The sequence below is a fragment of the Medicago sativa genome, chromosome 2 (genome assembly GCF_051527215.1).
Source record: "Medicago sativa cultivar Bolivia chromosome 2, Bolivia_mono, whole genome shotgun sequence".
NCBI lineage: Eukaryota > Viridiplantae > Streptophyta > Magnoliopsida > Fabales > Fabaceae > Medicago > Medicago sativa.
The window spans coordinates 24596521-24609909 of NC_140750.1; the positions used below are offsets into that span (position 1 = coordinate 24596521).

Consider the following 13389-nt stretch of genomic DNA (forward strand, 5'->3'; position numbering starts at 1 on the left):
GCAATATATCATTGGTGAAAGATCAAGCTTCAACAACGACTCTTTGGTGTGCTGGCAATTTCACAACGTCTCTTTCACACCTCTATATAAAGGAGTGAAGACTTAGAGTTTTGGTAATGCATGAACGCTGAACGAAAGACTCATAAGATTTTCACAAGTGCCAAACCTCTGCTGAAATTGTTCTGCATTCACTTAGAATTTCTGTGTCTTATAGTCATATCTTAGAAATTCTTAAGTCCATTGAGTCTGCATCTGATTTGTATTGTGAGCACCTCTGATTGTATATCAAGTGTTCAACCTTAAACAATTTTCTGTGTAATTTTGTTTAGTTAGGAAGTCTCTTGATTGTGTTCTTGAGCAAAGGAAGTCTCTTGCTTGTGTGCTTGAGCAAAGGAAGTCTCTTGCTTGTGTGCTTGAGCAATTGTAATCAGATATTACTCTTAGTGAAATCTCCTTGGAAGTGCAAGGGGGACTGGACTACTTCCGGATTGTGGAAGGAACCAGTATAATTGCTTTGTGTCGTTCTTCTTCTCTCTCTGTTTTTTCCGCTGCATTTAGATTCTGATCATCACTTCAGAAGCTGTCTCACGTAGCTTCTGATCAGTGTATTCAGTTGTTTTGGAGAAACGAAGAATTTTTCAAAACACAATTCAACCCCCCCTTCTTGTGTTTTTCTCACCTTCAATTGGTATCTAGAGCCTTGGTCTGTTGTGTAACACTTAACCGTGCAACAGTCAAAGATCTGAGAAAAACATGACTACTCCTCCTCCTAATGGTTCTAGTGATACTAGCTATAAAAATGTCTCACATGATTATAGTGATAGTAAGAAAACCAGTGTTGGAAAAGTTCCAAAGTTCAATGGAGATGCTGAAGAGTTCTCTTGGTGGAAGACCAATTTTTACAGTTACATCATGAGCCTAGATGAAGAATTATGGGATATTCTGGAAGATGGTGTTGGTGATTTAGTCCTTGATGAAGAAGGAGCTGCTGTGGATAGAAAGAAACATACTCCAGAACAGAGGAAACTCTACAAGAAGCATCATATTATCAGAGGAGCTCTTGTCACTGCCATACCCAAAGCAGAGTACATGAAAATGAGTGACAAATCCACTGCTAAAGCTATGTTTGCTTCTCTCTGTTCAAATTATGAAGGGAGCAAGAAGGTCAAAGAAGCAAAGGCTCTTCTGCTTGTACATCAGTATGAGTTATTCAAGATGAAGGATGATGAAACTATTGAGGAGATGTACTCAAGGTTTCAAACCTTAGTTTCTGGGCTACAGATTCTAAAGAAGAGCTATGTTGCTTCTGATCATGTAAGCAAGATTCTCAGAAGCTTACCTGCCAGATAGAGACCGAAGGTGACTGCCATTGAGGAAGCTAAAGATTTAAACACTTTAAGTGTCGAAGATCTTGTTAGTTCTCTCAAAGTTCATGAGTTAAGTCTTAATGAACATGAGTCTACTAAGAAGAGTAAATCAATAGCTCTTCCATCCAAAGGCAAGTCATCAAAAGCTCTCAGAGTGGTTGAATCTGAAGAGGAAGAACAGTCAAGTTCAGATTCTGAACCAGATGCTGTTGAAATGGCCATGCTCTCAAACAGACTTCAATATCTGGCCAAGAAGAACAGAAAGTTTCTCGCCAAAAGGGGTAACTCCAGAAGCTCAAGGAAAGAAGATCTGAAGGGATGCTTCAACTGTAAGAAGCCGGGACACTTCATTGCTGAATGCCCTGATCTTCAAAGAGAAAAGTCAAAGGACAAATCAAAGAGGTCTACATTCAAACCAAGCAAATTCAAGAAGCAGATTAAGCAGAGTTTAATGGCAACCTGGGATGATTTGGGTAGTGAATCTGGATCTGATAAAGAGGAAGCTGATGAAGATGCAAAGGTAGCTGTTGGGTTGGTAGCAACAACAACTTCAGAAGCTGGATCAGATTCAGACTCAGAAGATGAAAACGAGGTATACTCCAAAATTCCTAGAGATGAACTTGTTGAGTCACTTAAAGAACTTCTTACACATTTTGAAGTAAGAACCAATGAGTTGAAGGATTTAAAAGAAAAATATGCTGATTTGGTACAACAGCAAAAATCAACTCTATTGGATCTGAAAGCTTCTGAACAAGGACTTAGGGGCTTTGACTTCATGTGTAAAACATATGAAGATCAGCTCAGGTTCTTATGTCAGAAGCTACAAGAAAAGTGTAATGAAAAACCTTTAAGTAATCATGAAATTGCTCTTGAAGATTTCATTATATCTGGCATTGACAGAAGCAGAGTAGCTTCTATGATTTATAGCATTTACAAGAACAATGGCAGAGGAATTGGTTTTCCAGAGGTGAAACTTGAGAAAACCAATCTAAAGTCTTGTTGTGAATGCATCAAGGAAGGACTGAAAACATTCTTTGTACCAGAAGGTGCTGAGTTGGAAACTGTTGTTCAATCAGAACCTGAAGCTTCTAGTTCTAAGGCTAAGATTACTTCAAAGCCAAAGAACTCTAAGTCAAAGGCTATGATCAAATCTGATTCCAAGACTTCAAAGGTTAGGATCCTGAAAAGATCAGAACCTATTCCTCAGAGTCTGGTGAAACCAAAATCCGGGGTTCTGAAGTCTAAGTTTCAGAAGAAGACAGTTACTGCTTCTGAAGTACCAAAACCTAAGGTGATGGTTAATCAGAAGCAACCCAACTCACAGCACAAGGTACAAGAAGTGAAGAGTAAAGCCTTAAGTACTAACCTTCCAGGACCCATAGAACAATGGGTACCTAAAACTAAAAATGTCAATGATGCAGGTATGTCTAAGAGCAGTGCCAAAGCAAAGATCATGGTACCTAGACAGCGGTTGCTCAAGACACATGACAGGAGACAAGTCCATGTTCCTCAGCCTAACAATGAAAGAGGGAGGAAATGTGAAATTTGGAGGCAACCAGTCAGGCAAGATCATAGGTACAGGAACTATTGGTAATTCCTCTACCTCAATTAATAATGTATGGTTGGTAGATGGTCTTGAACATAACCTTTTGAGCATTAGTCAATTTTGTGATAATGGTTATGATGTGCTTTTTGAAAAACCCAACTGTACAGTAATCAACAAGGAAGACAAATCCATTGTGTTCAAGGGAAAGAGAGTTGACAATGTCTATAAAATCAATTTTTCTGAACTGGCTGATCAGAAGGTGATTTGCCTACTATCAGTGAATGATAAGAAATGGATGTGGCACAGAAGGTTGGGACATGCTAACTGGAGGTTAATCTCTAAGCTTAGTAAGTTACAACTTGTGAAAGGGCTACCAGACATTGACTATCATTCAGATGCACTCTGTGGTGCATGTCAGAGAGGGAAAATTGTGAAATCATCTTTTAAAACCAAAGACATTGTTTCAACCTCAAGACCTTTAGAATTACTCCATATTGATTTATTTGGACCAGTGAGTACTGCATCCTTATATGGAAGTAGATATGGATTAGTCATTGTTGATGATTACAGCAGATGGACTTGGGTGAAATTCATAAAGAGTAAAGATGTTGCGTGTGATGTATTCAGTAGCTTCTGCACTCAAATTCAATCTGAAAAAGAATCAAAAATTTTGAAAATCAGAAGTGATCATGGTGGAGAATTTGAAAATGAGCCATTTGAAGCTTTTTGTGAAAAACATGGAATTTTCCATGAATTCTCTTCTCCTAGAACACCACAACAAAATGGGGTTGTAGAGAGAAAGAATAGAACTTTACAAGAAATGGCCAGAACCATGATTCATGAAAACAATTTACCAAAACATTTTTGGGCAGAAGCAGTGAATACAGCATGCTATGTTCAAAACAGGATCTATATTAGACCTATTTTGGAGAAAACAGCATATGAACTCTTTAAAGGAAGAAAACCCAATATCTCTTACTTTCATCAATTTGGATGTACATGTTACATTCTGAACAACAAGCTCTACCTAAAGAAATTTGATGCCAAGGCCCAAAGAGGAATCTTTTTAGGTTACTCTGAAAGGTCAAAGGCATACAGAGTGTATAATTCAGAAACACTTTGTGTTGAAGAATCTATGCACGTTAAATTTGATGACAAGGAGCTTGAAGATAAAACTTCAAAGCAAGGTGAAAGTTCTGCAGAGATACAGGTTCCTGAAGCTACTCCAGAACCTGATCAGATAGCTGAATCTGAAGATAGTCCAGAAGCTGAACCCACATCAGAAGCGCAAGATGAAACTGCTTCTGATGAAGCACAAGATGGCTCACATCAAGAAGATCCTCCCAGAAACACATTCAAACACAAGTCTTCACATCCTGAGGAGCTAATCATTGGAAACAAAGATAGTCCAAGAACAACAAGATCACATTTCAGACAAGAAGAGTCAATGATTGGACTAATCTCAATGATTGAACCTACAACAGTTGATGAAGCACTTTCAGATGATGGATGGATCCTAGCTATGCAAGAAGAGTTGAATCAATTTCAAAGAAATGATGTGTGGGATCTGGTACCCAAACCTCAGCACAAGAACATTATTGGAACAAAATGGGTATTCAGAAACAAGCTGAATGAGCAAGGTGAAGTAACAAGAAACAAAGCCAGGCTTGTTGCACAAGGGTATAGTCAACAAGAAGGCATTGATTACACTGAAATGTTTGCTCCAGTTGCAAGATTGGAAGCAATCAGGTTACTTCTTTCCTATGCAGTTAATCATGGCATAATATTATATCAAATGGATGTCAAGAGTGCATTTCTAAATGGTGTCATAGAAGAAGAAGTGTATGTCAAGCAACCTCCTGGATTTGAGGATATTAAATATCCTGACCATGTTTTTAAACTGAAGAAATCACTATATGGCTTGAAACAAGCTCCCAGAGCTTGGTATGATAGACTAAGTAATTTCTTAATCAAAAATGATTTTAAAAGAGGACAGGTTGATACTACACTCTTCAGAAGGACCCTTGAGAAAGATATTCTTGTTGTGCAAATATATGTTGATGATATAATATTTGGTTCTACTAATGCATCTCTTTGCAAGGAATTTTCTGAGTTAATGCAGGATGAATTTGAAATGAGCATGATGGGAGAGCTGAAGTTCTTTCTTGGCATTCAAATCAATCAATGCAAAGATGGAGTCTATGTTCATCAATCAAAGTACACAAAGGAGCTTCTGAAGAAGTTCAAACTTGAAGATTGTAAAGTGATGAACACTCCAATGCACCCTACGTGCAACTTAAGCAAAGAAGATGAAGGAGCTAAAGTAGATCAGAAGTTGTATAGAGGTATGATTGGTTCTTTGTTATACCTCACTGCATCTAGGCCAGATATTTTATTCAGTGTATGCTTGTGTGCAAGATTCCAATCAGATCATAGAGAATCTCATATGACTGATGTCAAGAGAATCTTCAGGTATTTGAAAGGAACAACTAATCTTGGACTCCTTTATAGGAAATCCTTAGATTATAAGCTAATTGGATTCTGTGCTGGTGATAGGATTGAAAGAAAATCAACCAGTGGCAATTGTCAATTTCTGGGTGATAATCTTATATCCTGGGCTAGCAAAAGACAAACAACTATTGCTATGTCTACAGCAGAAGCAGAATACATTTCAGCTGCAAGTTGTTGTACACAACTACTTTGGATGAAACATCAGTTGGAAAATTATCAGATAACTGCTAACAGTATTCCCATTTTTTTGTGATAATACTGCTGCTATTTGTTTGTCTAAAAATCCAATTTTGCATTCAAGAGCTAAGCACATTGAAATCAAACACCATTTTATCAGAGATTATGTTCAAAAAGGAATATTAGATATACAATTCATTGATACTGAAAATCAATGGGCTGATATATTTACTAAGCCTTTAACTGTTGAAAGATTTGATTTTATAAAGAAAAATTTGAACATGCACTTTGTATCTGATTAAATGCTTGCTTGCTCCTGAATAGGGTTTTAGGTTCTGAAGTTAGTTCAGAAGCGGTAGTCCATCAGAAGCTCTTTATTGAGGTTCTGAGGAAAACTCGCTTCTGATGATGACGTCAGCATCTGAAGTCCAGAAGCTGGATTTGTTGCTTCTGAATAGTTGAATTAGTGGAAACATTGGAAGTTACCTTTTAAAAAGTAACTTCTGGCCCACTAACTTGGTAGTTACTCTGTGAACTTCTTACGTGGCCTGTATGTGTTGGTGTATAACTAAAAGGGCAATGATGATTTAATAGCTTTGAAAGTACTTTTCACGCGCCCCCAATTTTGTCATTAATGTTATGTTTGTTTGTCTCTTTTGAATTACAATCGTTTTACTTTTAACACTTTGACAATTCACACACTACTCACTCACAACAAACACATTTGCTCTCAAACCTCTTGCGAAGTAAGCGCATTCTCTCAACCTTAGAACCCTAAAATCTTCATCTTCTTCAAATCTTCGTCAATCATCAAATGGCATCATCAAGCTCAAAAGTTTCAGAATCTACATCAAACATGCAAAGCGTACCAGAATCCGGGTCCGTCTACAAAGAGAAGACTATGGATATTCCATGGGAATCCTTAATAGTTCAAGTAGAGTCACCGGTGGATTTTGCTTCACTCAAGAAGTACGAAGTAAACATGGAAGGATTGATAGAGACACAGAAGCTGTCTGAGTATTTCAGGATGCTAAATGGGCCAACATATGTGAACTTGGTCAAGGACTTTTGGTTAAAAGCTGAAGTGTACAATGAAAAGCCTGCAAAAGTTGTAAGCAAACAAGCTGGGTCAAAGAAAGGGAAAATGGCCATGGATATGAATCCTACATCTTTTGACAGCTTAGAAATAAGGTCTGAAGTGATGGGCATTTCTATAACCATCACTGAGGAAGTTATAGCTAAAGCTTGTAGAATGCATGCAGAGGGAAGATTCCAAGAAATAGTCAGGAAGGAAGATGTCCTGCTAAAAGGTTACTACAACTCTCTTCTGGGTGGGAAGAAAGATGCCAAGCCTTCAGAAATGGAGATTCACAACAGAATGTTGGTGAAATTCAGTAATGATTGCTTCTTTCAAAGAGCAAGAGGGTCTGACCAACCCAACAACCAACAGAAGCTAGCAATTTACTTCATGGCTATTCTGGAAAAGATAAACTTCCCCAGATATGTAATGGATCATCTCTGCTGGGCCATAAACGAAAGCACTACAAGAGGAAGAAAACAAGTACCCTATGGAAGATTGCTGTCTGAAATCTTTCATCAAGGAAGGGTGCTGGAGTTCTTAAAGAGGACAAGGAGTGCTTCTGATAAATGTTTCGAAGTCTCTACTGCTGAAAGGACTATCAGTAGCAGGAGCTTGTGCTCTATGAAGTTCATCAAGGAAGTCTCTAAAGATGAAAAGTGGTTGGAGATGACCACGGAAGAGACTGAGATTATCAGGGACTTTCCTTCCATTTTTAAGGAAAGCAACCCTGAAATCTTAGCCAAATTAGTAGCTGAGTATGTCTTGAAAGAAGTTGCAAATTCTCAGGAGGAAGCTGCTCTTACTAAAGGAAAGAGAGCCAGAACTAGTTCAGAATCTGATGCTGCTCCTACTAAAGGAAAGAGGGCCAGAACTAGTACTGAGTCAGAAGCTGCTATTGCTAAATCTGAAAAGTAAAAAGTTGCTAAGTCTGAAGCTAAACCTGTTTCTATCAAGGATAAAGGAAAGATGCAGAAGGTTGGTGCTGCTTCTATTCCTCAGAAAAGAAGAAAAGGTAAGGCAGATTTGGTAATCACCGAAGAGCAGCTGCAGGAAGCTCTTCAAGAAATAGAGAAAGAAGAGGCTGATCCTAAGCTAAAGAAGAAGAAGGCTCCCCTTCAACTTGTGAGTCCTATGGTTGAGATGACTCCAATAAGGAAAAGGATGGCAGATGAACGTGCTTCTGATCTTATATCAGACAAAAAGGATCTAAAAGCACAATACATTCATCAAAGAGATGAAAAGCTCAAGGCCTTGGGTATGGAAGACTGTGATAGGTACTTCAAAGATAAATTGGCCGAAGTAAGAGCCATTGCTGGTAAGTCTACTGAAGACAACGAGGAAGAAGAAATGATGATTATTATGGAGGATGCTCCAGAAGATGGAACTTCAGAAGTAGTTCCTCAAGCTGCTGGTCCACAGAAGATCACTTCTGAAGCTGGCCCTGCAGTTCAGGTAATCCAGATTCCAGTCACCTCTATCCCCATTTCACCCTCTTCACCATCAGTACCTGAACCAATAGAAGACACTTCTGTCTTAGACAATCTTATTCTACACTATTCAGGTGACTTACCCAAAGACAAATTTACCTCAGAAAAGGCTTCTGAAACAACTCCAGAAGCAGCTGCTTCTGAAAATGTTGTTTCAGAAAACCCCCATCAACACACACCTGAACCACATAAACCCACAACACCCCCACAATCACCAATAGCTACCATTGACCCCCAACTCAACACTCAAACATCAACTTCACCACAACAACCACCAACTGAAATTGAACACTCCCCAGAACCAACTCCTATGGATGTTGACAACTCTCAAGTCAATGTTCAAGTCTCAACCTCTACCACACACATTGCTTCTGACCAGCCTTCATCTTCAAACACACAAACACACTTTACCATTCCAGTTCCTAACCCTGTTCAAGATCTGGAAATCAGTGATTCTGATCTTGAAACCCTTGAACAACCACCCACAAACATCCTGGAATCTGGATATATCAATGTTGAGCTTCTCACAATCCTGAGTCAAATGCATAATCTGGTGGATCAAAGAAGGACAATTGATCTCACAAGTGCATATGAAGATTCATGGGCATCACTTCAGAACCGGGCAGCTGGGCTTATTGAAGATATCAAGGCTAAATGCATCAGAGTCAAGCAAGCTTCAGTCAGAAGGCTAATGAAAAATTTGAATCAGAGTCTCAGAGTAAGAAGTTCTACACTGCTCCTGGCAAACCAGCCTTTCTTTTCAGAAAAGGATTACTTGACCAGAGAAGCAAGGTTGTGTAAACTTCTAAAGAAACAGATGGCACAGCAGCAGCAAGAAGCTAGAGAAAGGGAACAGGCTCTTCTCCAGAGGCAACAACAGCTTGAAGAACTGTTGCAGAAGAAAATTGAAGAAATGGAGAAGATGAAGAAACAACAACAAACCAACCCTTAGTTGCACACCTTTGTGTTATTTTTGTTTGTTGTTTGTTTTAAATTCTTAGTCCTTGCTTCTAAAACCATCTTGTTTTATTTCTCTATGCTTCTGAATGCTTACTGGTTCTGACTGCTTAGCTGCTTCTGATAATTGGATATTCATGTTCATATACTTTGGTCTGATTTATTTAGTTAATTTCTTAGTATATTCTCTCTTGTTTGAGTTTTTCTCAAATCTTTTTGTCTTTTGTGCTTATTTTTATCTCATTTTTTTTGATAATGACAAAAGGGGGAGTATATGTGACAAGTATTTAAAGGCTCTGAGCCCCATTAATGGCATTTGAAATTTTTGAAAAACTTCTATCATTTTTTTTTTACCTTATTGGTATAAGCTATGAACGAACGAAGAAGTATCAAAATTCAAGTAAAATTAATTGAACCATTCTTCTTATCTATAAGTTAATTCTTTCAATGATTCATTTTTTTTTAAAAGGCTCTGATAATGTTATTGTGCGAAAAATGAATTTAATTAACCTGGATAGAACTTAGGGGGAGCTTACAAACCTCACCTTAAAGACTATCAGACTCAGGGGGAGTTTGAGCTTACAAACCTCAGACTCTGAGCTTACAAACCTCAGAACCCCAAAGTCAACTTGTTAATTAGATTAACAACAATTGATCAATTTTAAATACTTTTGTTTGTCATCATCAAAAAGGGGGAGATTGTTGGAACAAAATGTGTTTAACAATGAACCTTAAAGAGTTTTGATGATAACAAGGTATTAAAAATTGTAAATTGGACTAGCTAATATTTGTTCAAGTGTACAGGACCATAATTATAAAGTTACATCATCATTGGTTCTGAATGAGCAAATAAAGAGCAAAGGAAACAACAAAAATTTGAAGCTTGGACGCTCCTGAAGGCAACTTGTTACTGAAGAGAAAAAGCGCTCCTGAAGTTAAGTCGCTTCTGAAGTAAGGATAGTGCTCCTGAAGTTAAGACGCTTCTGAAGTAAGAATAGTGCTCCTGAAGACAAGAAGTCCAGAAGTCATATCATCAGAAGCTGCATCATCAGAAGCTGCAGAAGTCATATCATCAGAAGCTGCATCATCAGAAGCAGCCTCATCAGAAGCTATTTCACCAGAAGCTGAATCTCAACTGGATTTGCAAAAGATTCAAGAATTGAAGAATTATCAATGCAAAAGCTGTCTATTGAATTCGAAAACACAAACAAAGGATTAGTGGAATTTTGCAACGGTCATTTCAAAGGTGTTTGAAGGCTTGTGCTTGCAATTTGGACGAAAGCGTTGACATTGTACTTTGTACGAATTGTACAACCACGTTCTCCACTACTCTGTTTTGTGTCCACGCTACAAGACAAGAAAACAGCTCCAGAATACGGTTTCGCCTGCATATATGTTCCTTTGGATAAGGAATGGATTTCAAATTTGTTCTTCATAGGACAACAACCAAATCAGGCAATATATCATTGGTGAAAGATCAAGCTTCAACAACGACTCTTTGGTGTGCTGGTAATTTCACAACGTCTCTTTCACACCTCTATATAAAGGAGTGAAGACTTAGAGTTTTGGTAATGCATGAACGCTGAACGAAAGACTCATAAGATTTTCACAAGTGCCAAACCTCTGCTGAAATTGTTCTGCATTCACTTAGAATTTCTGTGTCTTATAGTCATATCTTAGAAATTCTTAAGTCCATTGAGTCTGTATCTGATTTGTATTGTGAGCACCTCTGATTGTATATCAAGTGTTCAACCTTAAACAATTTTCTGTGTAATTTTGTTTAGTTAGGAAGTCTCTTGATTGTGTTCTTGAGCAAAGGAAGTCTCTTGCTTGTGTGCTTGAGCAAAGGAAGTCTCTTGCTTGTGTGCTTGAGCAATTGTAATCAGATATTACTCTTAGTGAAATCTCCTTGGAAGTGCAAGGGGGACTGGACTACTTCCGGATTGTGGAAGGAACCAGTATAATTGCTTTGTGTCGTTCTTCTTCTCTCTCTCTGTTTTTTCCGCTGCATTTAGATTCTGATCATCACTTCAGAAGCTTTCTCACGTAGCTTCTGATCAGTGTATTCAGTTGTTTTGGAGAAACGAAGAATTTTTCAAAACACAATTCAACCCCCCCTTCTTGTGTTTTTCTCACCTTCAAATATATCAGAAGAAAAAAAAGTTACAATGTTTAGAAAACACTAGATTGATGACCCGTGCGCCGCACGGGTCTTATGAGCTAAAATCATTTCAAAATGTATTTTGTTTTGGTGGTGTAGTTATAATGTAGATTTTTATTTTGAAGGATAGTTATAATGTAGATTTAAAAATATTTAAAACCCAATTAATATTTCAATAATCAAGGACGAACGGGTCTCATCGGCTATAATAGAGACCAATAAATTAAAATATAATCTGGCATCAAATAGTATAAAAGACATTGTCACCAATATTACATATTGACATAACTTTTACTTCAAAGACATAACTTTGACCAAATATATAGATTTGACCAAATCCATAGATGATAATACAAACACTCTATTTGGACTTATATATAAGCAAAAGGTCAAATTTATTTGATCCAAATATGGACCAAATACATTTAACTTTTTACTTGTATATAAATTCGGAGTGAGTACATCAATAATTAAGAGCAATTTTGTTAAATCACCATTCACTTTCTTTAATTTTTCAATTTTTTGACAAAATTTACCATTCTTTTTTAATGTGTGAAATAATCAAATACAAAAAAAAAAAAAAAACTTGTGAGACTTGATCGATCATATTTGCTGTAAGTGCATTAATATATGGATAATTGCTTCAATTACCCTTATTCTAGCATTTACATGGGTACCATGACCAACTTGCAAATTGTTCCCTTCATCAAAGATAAATTTGTATTACTATCAAGGGGTATGTTTGAAGAGAAAAAAATCAAAACACATATTACGTTTAAAAAAATAGGGACTTATATTTAAGAATGCAATTTATCATAAAAAAAGCTTATAATTAGAGGCAGAGGGACAAAACATGGGCTAAATCACATTAGCATTTAGTTCTATTGGATTAATGTGTTTACTGTTTAGCTATCTATATTTTTTTTTTTACATTGCTATCTAATTATAATGAAATGCAAAAAAAACTATGTCAGAATTCTAGCTTCAATGTGATCATTAATTCATTACTTTAGTTATCATGATACCGCTGTGTATATACCATATTGATGTAGTAAATGTAGTTACAGATTATCACATAACAAAACTATGTCAGAATTCTAGCTTCAATGTGATCATTAATTCATTACTTTAGTTATCATGATACTGCTGTGTATATACCATATTGATGTAGTAAATGTAGTTACAGATTATCACATTACTAATGGATTTCAAGTGGGTTTCCTCAAAGAAAATAAAAAGGATTTCAAGTGGGTTATTTATTTGTGCAATCAAAGTGATTGATATTACTATACTCAAACTTAAAAACATCAAAATCTCTAATATCACGTTTGATCTAGCTTGTTCAACTTAAAGCTCTTTTGTAAGGCTTTTACTTCATCAAAACTCAGTCTTCTTTTCATCTCCAACATTAAGCTACCATCTTCATTGTGTTATTATCTTGCTCCAAGCCATTGAACATTAGCGGAAACTATTCACCTTAATATTGTGCTTCATTACTCCGATTCACACCTACATTGGTAAGGAATAAAACCAATTGGAAATTTTGAATCAAACATGAAGCATAACTCAATTGTTAAACCAGATGGCTTGTAAACACAAAGTTGGACTTAGTCATGCTTTCAAATTTAATTTTATTATCAATATGCAATCAGACGAAACCTAAACTGTCAAAAAGACTAAAACCTCCAACACAAACCTCGTTAGCTTCAATAAGGTCCTCAATCGACATCCTCCTAGTGTTGAGAAGATCATCGCTCAAAGGAACAAAATTATGTCCAGATATACTACTAACACCCTGTGTCACACAAATTTCTGTATTTCCCATCCTAATAGAATATAGAAAAACATCCATCGGAAAATACATGTGATTCATTTGTTATAAAAATATGAAAATCTAAAGACAAGGTTTTAAGTTCTTACTTAGATTCATAATCAGAAAATTCAGGATAATCCCCGTTAATGATCAAATTTGTTCCAAAAAAGGAATTTGAAACTCCCATCATACCTTCCCAACAAAATGACACATGATCAGTGGTATGAAAACCTATTTTTTTTTATAAATAATAAACGATATAAACTAACTCAGATCAATCTATACCCAT

At 36.7% G+C, this 13389-nt stretch overlaps 1 long non-coding RNA gene across 1 annotated transcript; it reads right to left on the reverse strand.

Moving 5' to 3' along the window:
- Nucleotides 1-12372: 12372 nt before the first annotated feature.
- On the reverse strand, nt 12373-13109 carry LOC146945734 (uncharacterized). The gene is made up of 2 exons (XR_015028200.1): nt 12984-13109; nt 12373-12796 (listed from the first exon to the last, which is right to left on the reverse strand). It is a non-coding gene; the product is annotated as an uncharacterized LOC146945734 (long non-coding RNA).
- Nucleotides 13110-13389: the final 280 nt, after the last annotated feature.